A 9,900-nucleotide genomic window follows, 5' to 3' on the forward strand; every position below is an offset into this window, starting at 1 on the left:
CTTGTCGTTGTAGGAGCCTGTGCTTTGCAGTTACTATTGTTGTTTGCTATGTTCATAGTTTGAAGTCTACCAACCAACTCTGGTAATTTGTCCTTGAGTATGTTAGAAAAAAAAAAAGATATTGCTTACAACATTCAGATTACCTGTTTACATGAAACTTGATGCACTGAACTGCCATTTCCTTAAGTACAAGGAAAATCTCTTACGGATATTTTATGTTCTAACACCTCAGAATGAGGTCAGAGGATAAGAAGTTCTCAACAAAGTTGCATAGTATGTACAGAAGCAGTATGCACTTACTACTCATTGAAAGTATTTATTCACTGCTTTCCAGTATTGGTGTTGAGGAGACACAATCTGAAATCTGACACAAGCTATATCATGTCTCTCCGAGGGAGGGCAAAAGGGTTATATGCTCACATACCCAGAATGATTTACATGTCTCTCAGATTCAGTCAACTAATTTCTGACTTGGAGTTATTTTAGATATTTCTTCCTATTCCATGATTACATCCTCAGACTTCCCTTGTGAAAGTTTGTCTCAATTCTTATTGAACTGAGAGATCCTTCTATCTTTTAGAAAAGAACATAATCTCCTGTGGACATTTACAATAAGCCCAGTCTATTATGTGGCTGCAGGCTACAGAAAGCCCCAACTACATTGACTTAAAAAATATGGGTTTGTTTTTCTCATAAAATGAAATTCTGGAAGAAAGTGGCTCCTGGCATTGGCTCAATACTTCAGTGTTAGGGTAAATGTGTCTGTGATTCTCTTGGCCTTTCTATCACGATTTGTAAGTGGCTTTTAGAGATGAAGCCACCATGCCGGCATTCAAGGCAAGAACGGAAGGAAGGGGGTCCAGCATCGGAGCTGGGAAGATCAAGCTTTCTTGGTAAGTCTTGGTGTAATCCCGTCCGCATCTCATTGGCGTTGCTTGTATCTCATAGCTATCCTGCACACCACCTGCCACAAAAACCAGGACAAAAAGGATTTTTAGTTCAGCCCATTCATTACCATCTCAAACAGGTTGTATTTTTCTGTGGGTAAGGTAGAGGAGGAAGGAACAGATATTGCAAGCACTCCCATGGTTAGCCACACCAAAGAAACAGCCTAGGGCAGGTTTCATAAACCCAAAAGGAGTTAGAGAATAATCCAAAAATATGGGCCTCTCTCAGCACATTTTTAATAAATGCACACATTCATTTCTCTGATTCTAAGGTCTTCATTAAAAACACAAAATATAAGATATCTTTTTGCATTTGTATCCATAAAAATAAAAATAAAAATGTACCTAATTTCAATTCTCCTAAGGATTGTTTGTTTTAACTTCTGTGCCTCTAGGACATGAGTTCTCAAGCCCTGTGTTTTAAAACTCACAAGTTGCCCAGAAAAACACAACTTATCTCACAAATACCATCACTTCAGATGAGAATAGGTGTGAAAGATGGACAAAGAGAGTGATGCATAAGGGATGTATCCTAGAGGTGTGAGAGGAAACTAGAGGAACCCCTGTGTGGCCTGTTCCCCATGCAGACACCAGAAGCAACAGCCCTTTTAGGTTAATAGATAGCTGAACACTGACCAACAGGTGGACCGCTCTTGTCAATACAAGTAAGATGGCAACCAGCACCTGAAGTGTGGTACTGAAGAGTAGGAGGCTGCCACTAGATTCACAGGGAAAGACCCTGGTCATTTTTAAGGAATAGCAAACTAGCTTGGCGGAGGCGGGGTGGAGCCAGGGTTTGTCCGGCAGAGTTTGGCGGCAGAAGTTAACATTTAAATGTTTTCTGTCTTGCTTAGATGCCCTTTTGGCTAGAAAAGCAGGCTTCTGATGAGGCTGTTTGTGTCTGTGCTCCCTAGGTGTTTCTGGGTACTGGATTCTTCAGCTCTAAGCCTAAAATAAAGGAGATTTTAAAAGAGAGAGAGAGAACACACCACCATGTGTGTGCTTGGCTTCCCATATTCTTAAGGAGTCTGCCTTCTTTTAAAGGTACTACCTTCAATAACTAAAACATACTACATTTTAGAGTCTTCTCACATTTGTTTTACCCAATATCCAGAGATTTTAGTCCTGCTTAGTGAGAGGAATAGAGAAAAGGGCATCTACTTTATCTTCCTAGAAGGTGAAGTTCCCTGCGTTAAATTATCAAGCAAAACAAAACTCCCAAAGATAGCTTCCACGGCCAAAAGAGCAGATCTGGAGATGCCATGCATCTCCCTCCTAGGCTTCGTTCAGTGTGGGCATCTGCTCTTTATGAAAGCAACAGTGACCCTAAAACATGGCTTACAGATTGGAGTTCTTAAAGCACTTTTCTTCCACCGATTTCATGAGTTGTAAAAAACCGTTCCATTTTTTCATGTGCGTGATTATTTATTATGGAAATCCAAATGTTCATACATACTACAGTGAAATTCTCACTTGTGGTAGGTAGTCAATAAGTCTTTAGTAAGTATTTACATGAATTAATGCATTAATGGACCAGAACTAGTATATATGAACCTACAAACAGATCACGACACTTTCTGAAAAATACTGAAGCCACTAATTTTTCCCAAGTCACGATGGAAAAGGATGCTGCTGACTAGCCATCCTCTCTCCCTACTACCACCAAAATGATCTCAAAAATTAGGGACGTGGGGACTCTCCTTTGCAAAACATGCTCTAGGCACCATGCCTTAATAGACTAGCAATAGAAAACATTAGTGAGAAATCCCAGCGGAAAGATCACAAATTGGGAAAAACTTGGATCACAGCAGAAAAGACAACGTGCATTAATGATAAATTCAGGTAGAGGCAGTCAGTAAGGCAAAGCAGAACTAGTCATTCTAGGACCTTCACTATGTTTCTTCAGCACTGTGTTTTTTAAATGTCAAATACAAGGTTACGACGACAGTTGTCAGCAGAGAGGAATTACAGAGCTGCAAAACCACTCACTCAATCTCAATGATTTAGCCCTCTTCCCTCAGGGAAACGTCTAAGTAAACAACACACAGATAACATTTACCTGACATTTTCTCTTTCTTCACCTTGATTGGTAATTCAGCAGTAATTCGTGTTCCCTTGGGCACACCTCTTGGGATCCACGTAATTCTCAGAAATCTCGAGAAAAGCAAAGAGAAAATGGACAACTTCCCTCCTGCTTCCAGTCTTCATTCAGACTGATCGCTAAATGACCTCCCTCTTACCTTGGAAGAAAGACTAAACACGTCAGGAGAGCAAAGGCAACCACTAGCAGACCATGGCATCTCAGAATCCATGAGAGCCAGCTGACAGACTAACATGATTACCTTAACTCACTATTGCCAATTCTGTCTGATGGGAACAAGTGGCCTGGGTCTTATCCAAACAGGAAATTACTGCATCACCGCTTATTCTTTGGAGCTCACGACATGTGAGACTCTCTAAGCACCCACGTTGATTATTCCCATAAGAAGGGCAACTTGGTTGCTGGACAAAGTGTTCCAGAGAAGCTCTGACAGCAGCCACTTGACTCGGGATGAAAACACAGTAGTACGTGATCCCGCCAGCCCCAGGTCTTCAAACCAGGCCTATCTACTCACAGAACTCAGCACGCCAAGTCCTCTTCTCAAGGAGAATCGTGAACTGTGGACCTTCATTACTGACCTTGTTCTGACTCAACTTCATTTCATTTCCTACCCGACCCAGTCTACAAAGCTCATGATTGCTTTGTCTCCCATTCCTGACACCTTTTCATTTACTGATTAATGGCTGACATTGACTTCCTTGCTTTGACCCCTTTTCTCTATAGGAACTCCAAACCTAATCTTTTTCTAGTTCTTTGTGCAACAGACGTTTTTGCAAAAAAAATACCTACAAGCACAAGTTCTAACATTCCTGACAAGTGTCAATGCTCCAACCAGAATCTCTGGCCTCTCTAGGAGGAGTCAAAATATAATTTATAAAAATAATTATCTGAAAAAAGAAGTATTTCTGCTATTATTTATATAAATGCTCTTCTGATTTTTTTCATTGTTCAGGTTTTTTAAAAATACCAGAAAAACACGTGCCTGGATGGCTCAGTCAGTGAATCATCAGATTCTTGATTTTGGCTCAGGTCACAATCTTGGGGTCGGATGACTGAGCCCCATGCCATACCTGTGCTGGACACAGAGCCTGGTTTAAGATTCTCTCCCTCTGCCATCTCCCTTAAGCGTGTGCTCTCTCTTTCTCCAAAACAAAACAAAACACCCCAAAACCTGAAAAAACAAAGTTAGTCGACATCCCCAAATTTTAAAATTTTGACATTTTATTATCTATTTGATTTTATTTAAATTCAACTAATTAACATATAGTGCAGTATTAGTTTCAGAGGTAGAGTTCAGCGATTCATCAATTGCATATAACACCGAGTGCTCAGTACAACATGTATCCTCCCTATCCCCCCACCCATCCCCCCAACAACCCTCAGTTACTTTAAAAAAAAAAAAAAAGATTTTATTTATTTATTTGTCAGAGAGAAAGAGTACCAGCAGGGGGAATGGCAGGCAGAGGGAGAGGCAGGCTCCCCGTTGAGCAAGGATCCTGACATGGGACTCTATCTCAGGACCCTAGGATCATGACCAAAGCTGAAGGCAGATGCTTAACCAAATGAGCCACCCAGGCGTCCCCCTCAGTTTGTTTCTTATGGTGAAGAGTCTGTTAAGGTTTGTCTCCTTCTCTGATTTCTTCTACCTTTTATTATTTTTAACTCCAATTAAAACAGTGGAAGAATATAAAAATTTTAAATCCTATTTCTCTACTCACTTCCATTCTACTCTCTTCCTCCCCAAAGGAAACTGCTTTTATTCATTTGGTATGAAATCTTCTACATGTGTATCTGCATATCCATGAGTAACGTGTTGCATTACCTTGCATGTTTTTAATAAGATAATACTATTATGCTGCATGTTTTATTTAAAAATGTGATGTTTTCACTCAACATTGTATTTGGCATCTATCCTTCAATCTACTTATCTACCTATGTATTATTTTTTTGATGTATCTATCATTCAGTCATTTTAAAGCAATGAATAATATGCTACTATATAAACAAATAATGTGTTACACATTTAATTCCCTCTTGAGGGACATTTAAGGTGTTTTCAAAATTTGCTCTTACAAACAATGCTTCAATAGGCATTATAGTACTCTTCTATAGTTATGGTCCATATGTGCTGGTTTTTCTATGGTAGTATTTATAGAACTGTTGAACCTGTTAGAGTATTATCAAGTCAATTTCCTATATCAGGACTATCATTCTAAACAATGGTAAAATAGACTAAGACAGAGTGAAATAGATTAAAGTAGAATAGAATAAAATACTATAATGTTATAGATGGTCCACACAGATGATCATCAAGTCCTCTTGGCCTAGTACATGCCTCTCCCCATGTAGAGATGATATCTATTTCCTTTCCCCTTAACATGGTTTGGCTTTATGACTTGCTTTAGCCAATAAAATGGGTTGAAGTGTTGTTGTTTTTTTTCCAAGTTCTGAAGGCTGGCTTTGAAGAGCTCTGGCATATTCTTCTTTTGCTCTGAGAGACCTGAGCTACCATGTGAGGAAACCCATTTGTCCTACATGGAGAGAGGCGAAGCTAGTTTAGCCATTCTGACTGAGGTGATGCACAAGGAACCAGAGCCAATGTTCATCAGATAGCTCCAGTCTAACCTCCAGGTGATCTTCTTTGTGAATGACCTGGGAGACGAAAAATGACCTTTCCTAGTGGGGTCCAGACTAGAATACAGAATCAAGAGCAAATAAATGTGAGTGTTTGTTTGTATGTTTGTTTGTTTAATATGCTAAATTTTAGGTCAGTTGTATTAGTTCTTGTACATAATAATAGTAAGAATATTGTAATACTCAGTATGGGCCATGTAATGCTACAGGATCAAAACCTCCAAAATCTTAGTGGTTGGTAAAATCCAAGACTTATTTATTAGTTAGTCTCTATGTCCATTTTCGGTAGGTTGAGAGGGCTCTGTTCTACATCTCCTTACTTGAGAACACAGGCTGAGTAAGCAAGCAACATCTCAAAAATCTCCAACTGCCATAGTGGGGGAAAAATACAGAACATCTTGCAGGCAAACTTTAGCACAGAAGAGATACATATTATTCTGCTCACCATTTCCTGGCCAAAAGCGCAGGCTCAATGGGACTAAGAATCGTGAGCAGGGAGGCCTTATTTAAAGATCATGTAGCAAGAAGGCAGGAAGTTAGCAATATCTGGTGAATTATATTACATCTGTGCATTTATGTCTACTTTGTCTGATGCAACATGGATTTTTTTTTCCCTATGTGTTGTGATTTCAAGAAAAAGTCTGAAAAGAAAAACAGATCTAAAGTGTATTTCTCACCGTGAGATTACTAGGTCATAGAGCAGGTACATTTTCAACTTTCCTATGTTTTATTAAAGTGTCTTCCAAAATGGTTGTACTAGTTTATACTCTAGAGTTTTTCAAAGCAGTCATACCTAATAGCACTCTCTGAGAATTCTCATTCCTTCATACTCATACCAAAATTTAGAATTGTAAATCTAGTAATTTAGTTAAGGTCTTAATTCAGGTAACTTGATCTCTTTAGAATATTCTATTTTTCTGGGGCACCTGGGTGGTTCAGATGGTTGGGCGTCGTGATCTCTAGGTCCTGGGATCAAGCCCCACAGTGGACTCCTGGCTGGCTCAGCAGAGAGAGGGTTTCTCCTTCCCCCTCTGCCTCTCTCTGTCTCCTTCTCAAATGAATAAATAAATAAAACTTTAAAAATATATTGTTTTTCTTCTTACCTCTTTTATTTCTTTTTTTAATTTAAATTCAGTCAGCCAATACATAGTATATCATTAGCTTCAGATGTGTGTTATTTCTATATCTTTAATTACTAGTGAGTCCTTAATTAGTAATTGGTGAGGTTGTGTATCACTTCCTATGTTTTTGCCTATTCTGGTCCATTTTCTGTGATTTGCCTGTTTATATCCTCTGCTTATTTTATACTGGGTTGTTTGTCTTTTTCTTATTGGAATTCCTTATATATTCTGGATACTAATCTTTGGTCAGTAACATCCTTCTTTTTCTCCCCTCTCAGCAGAGTTCACTGAGCCGGTCTTTTCCTTTATGATTTGTGCTTTTGTCTTGTCCAAAAAAATCATTTTTTTGACTCTGAATTTATAAAGATGTTTCCTAGAATTTAATTTGATTTTTTTTTCCACATGAAAATACTGTCCCTTACCCACTTATAGACTAATCATTCTTCTTCCACCAACACATAATGCTTTATACCAAGCTTTATACCAAGCTTGGTACATATGCCTACTATGTTTCTGGCACACCAAAGACAGAGACGTTGCATGCAGCTTTCTGCTGGAGAAGGCAGAAGAGTAAACTTTTAAATCAATAATAAAACTGGCTCTAACTTATTCTTCTTCTATTTTATCATGTGTAAGCAACATTGAACAAGGTCGGTCACAAGATAGTCCAAACTGCCACAGTGAGCTGTTCCCTGGCCCCCCTCCCCCATCTTGCTAAATGTGCACTGCTCTAATCCATCCTATTGACAAATTCGTGCGTCACATCTAAAATTTGAAATTTGCACATCAAATCTAAAATTCTTGCATCAAGTTTTGCATATGAACAAATATGCACACTGTTTAAATTCTAATATGTGTCATAAACATTGATACTTGATAGGGCGCATTTCCCTTCCTTGTTTTTGGCGGGGGTTGGGGGGTGGGGGGCGGGATGAGTCCTTTTCTTGACCTCTTCCTCATCCATATTGATTTTGACATCAGATTGTCTAATGCCACAAAACCAAACCTGTTGATGTGTTAATTGCATTGCATTGAACTTAAAGATCAGTTTTAGGAGGATTGTCACCTTCTAATATATTTGAGTATCCTTATCCATGTATATTATTAATCTGTTCATTTTGTTCTGTCTTTTTTTAAGATTTTATTTATTTATTTTACAGAGAGAGAGAGAGAGAGAGCACACGCACAAGCAGGGGGAGGAGCAGTGAGAGAGAGGGAAGAGCAAGCTCCCTGCCAAGCAGGGAGCCTGATGCAAGGAACCGGATGCAGGGCTCAATCCCAGGACCCTGGGATCATGACCTGAACTGAAGACCAATGCTTTACAACGGAGCCACCCACGGGCCCCTTGCACTGTCTTCTTTAATGCTCTTAGTACTATTTTGCAACTTTCTCCAAAATAAGTCCATGTATTCTTATTAGATGCATTTCTTTACACCATGGATTTTTGGTTGTTTTGTTTTGAAATTTTTCCTGTTATAAATTAGTTATTTTTGGTATATAGGACTGTCAATGATTTCTGTATAATAAGCTCATACCAGGAACAATGCTGAACTCTGTATTGCTATAGTTCATCTATGAATTTCACTCCATCTTTTCCTTTCAGTTCTATATTTTTATTTCCTTTGTCTAACTGCAATCCCTAGTAGAGGTAGTAGTAACAGGCCACATTCTGATTTTAAAGAGAGTGCTTCTTAAATTTCATCACTGAATATGACCCTTGCTATAAGCTACAGTAAATTTCTATTATGAAGATAAATATTTTCCTTCTTATTCAGTTAATAGTTTTTAATCATTAATAGACTTTGAATTGATATTTTTATATGTCGTAAGATGATAAGATGTTAAAATAGAAAATTAAAATAACAGATTTTCTAATATTAAATAATTCTGGCATTCCCTGTATAAACCCAAAATAGTAATGGTGCATTTTGGTATATTTTTACTGATTCTTTTTCAGGACTATCCGTCTATATTTGTTAAGTGAGATTGATCTGTATTTTTCTTACTTTCACTCTAATTGCTTGGTTTTGCTCTGAAGATTTTATGAACCTGATAAAATATGAGCAATGTTCTCACTTTTTCTAGTCTCTGGAACTATTTGTGTTACATTGAGATTAATTGGAGATTAAAAATTTGGTAGAAAACTTCTTTATCGATGTGTAATTTTGAAGTATGTTTTTAAAATTTCCCAATATATACTTCTGTGTTGTCCTTTTTATTGTTGATTTGTAACTTAATTTTTTTAATATCAGAAAGTGTTAAATAGCAATTTTCAATAGTTGTTGAACCTTGCTTTATGGCATAGAACATAGATAGCATGATTATATAATTTTTCATTATACTTGAGAAACATGTGTAAGATGTTCTTGGGTAAACTGTTCTATGCATATCTTTTTGATTCTTCTGAATCTTCCTTACTCCTATTAAAGATTTTATCTACTTGATTTACCAGTCATTCAGAGAGGTATATTGAAATCTCCCATCATGGTGGTAGATCTGTCATCTTCTCTCTGTTAAGTTTTTTATATATTTTAAAATTATGTTATTTCACATACATAATTTAAAAGCGGTATTGCTTCATAGTGATAAATATTTAGGAATTAATTTTGCCTTAAAAGCTATCATCTGTATATTAATTAAGCTACACCATCTTTTTTTTGGTTAGTATGATTTAAACTATTATGGGTTCTGCCTCCTGTCTAGGCTCAACAGTCAGGCAAGGTAACCCAATAAAACATATAAATATGATTCTAGAAAGATGATAAAGCTTTACAAGCCTCAGTTGCCTCACTTATATAATGAGTGCCTTAATTATAATGATCTCTAATGTACTTTACAACTCTGACATCCTATGACCTTCCACCTTTTCTTCCTAGATTAGTACTATGCGGAAGTACTCCACTCACTCTACTTGAATTTGGCTAGCTATGAAATAATGTAAATTTGCAGATATTCCAGGTAATTCTATCTTGCCAAGTGGGACGAGATCAGAAGTCCACACTATTCTTTAGAAATTAGAAAACAAACAAACCCAGTTATTTTACAACTGTGGCTTTCATCGTAGTCATGCAAACAAAACATCCAAGTTGAAATCTGT

At 37.5% G+C, this 9,900-nt stretch overlaps 1 long non-coding RNA gene across 1 annotated transcript; it reads right to left on the bottom strand.

Moving 5' to 3' along the window:
* Positions 1–301: 301 nt before the first annotated feature.
* LOC132012101 (uncharacterized) lies at positions 302–3,273 on the bottom strand. The gene is made up of 3 exons (XR_009402527.1): positions 3,188–3,273; positions 3,007–3,101; positions 302–964 (listed from the first exon to the last, which is right to left on the bottom strand). It is a non-coding gene; the product is annotated as an uncharacterized LOC132012101 (long non-coding RNA).
* Between the last annotated feature and the right edge of the window lie 6,627 nt (positions 3,274–9,900).

This window comes from Mustela nigripes, chromosome 1 (assembly GCF_022355385.1).
Source record: "Mustela nigripes isolate SB6536 chromosome 1, MUSNIG.SB6536, whole genome shotgun sequence".
NCBI classification, from domain to species: Eukaryota; Metazoa; Chordata; class Mammalia; order Carnivora; family Mustelidae; genus Mustela; species Mustela nigripes.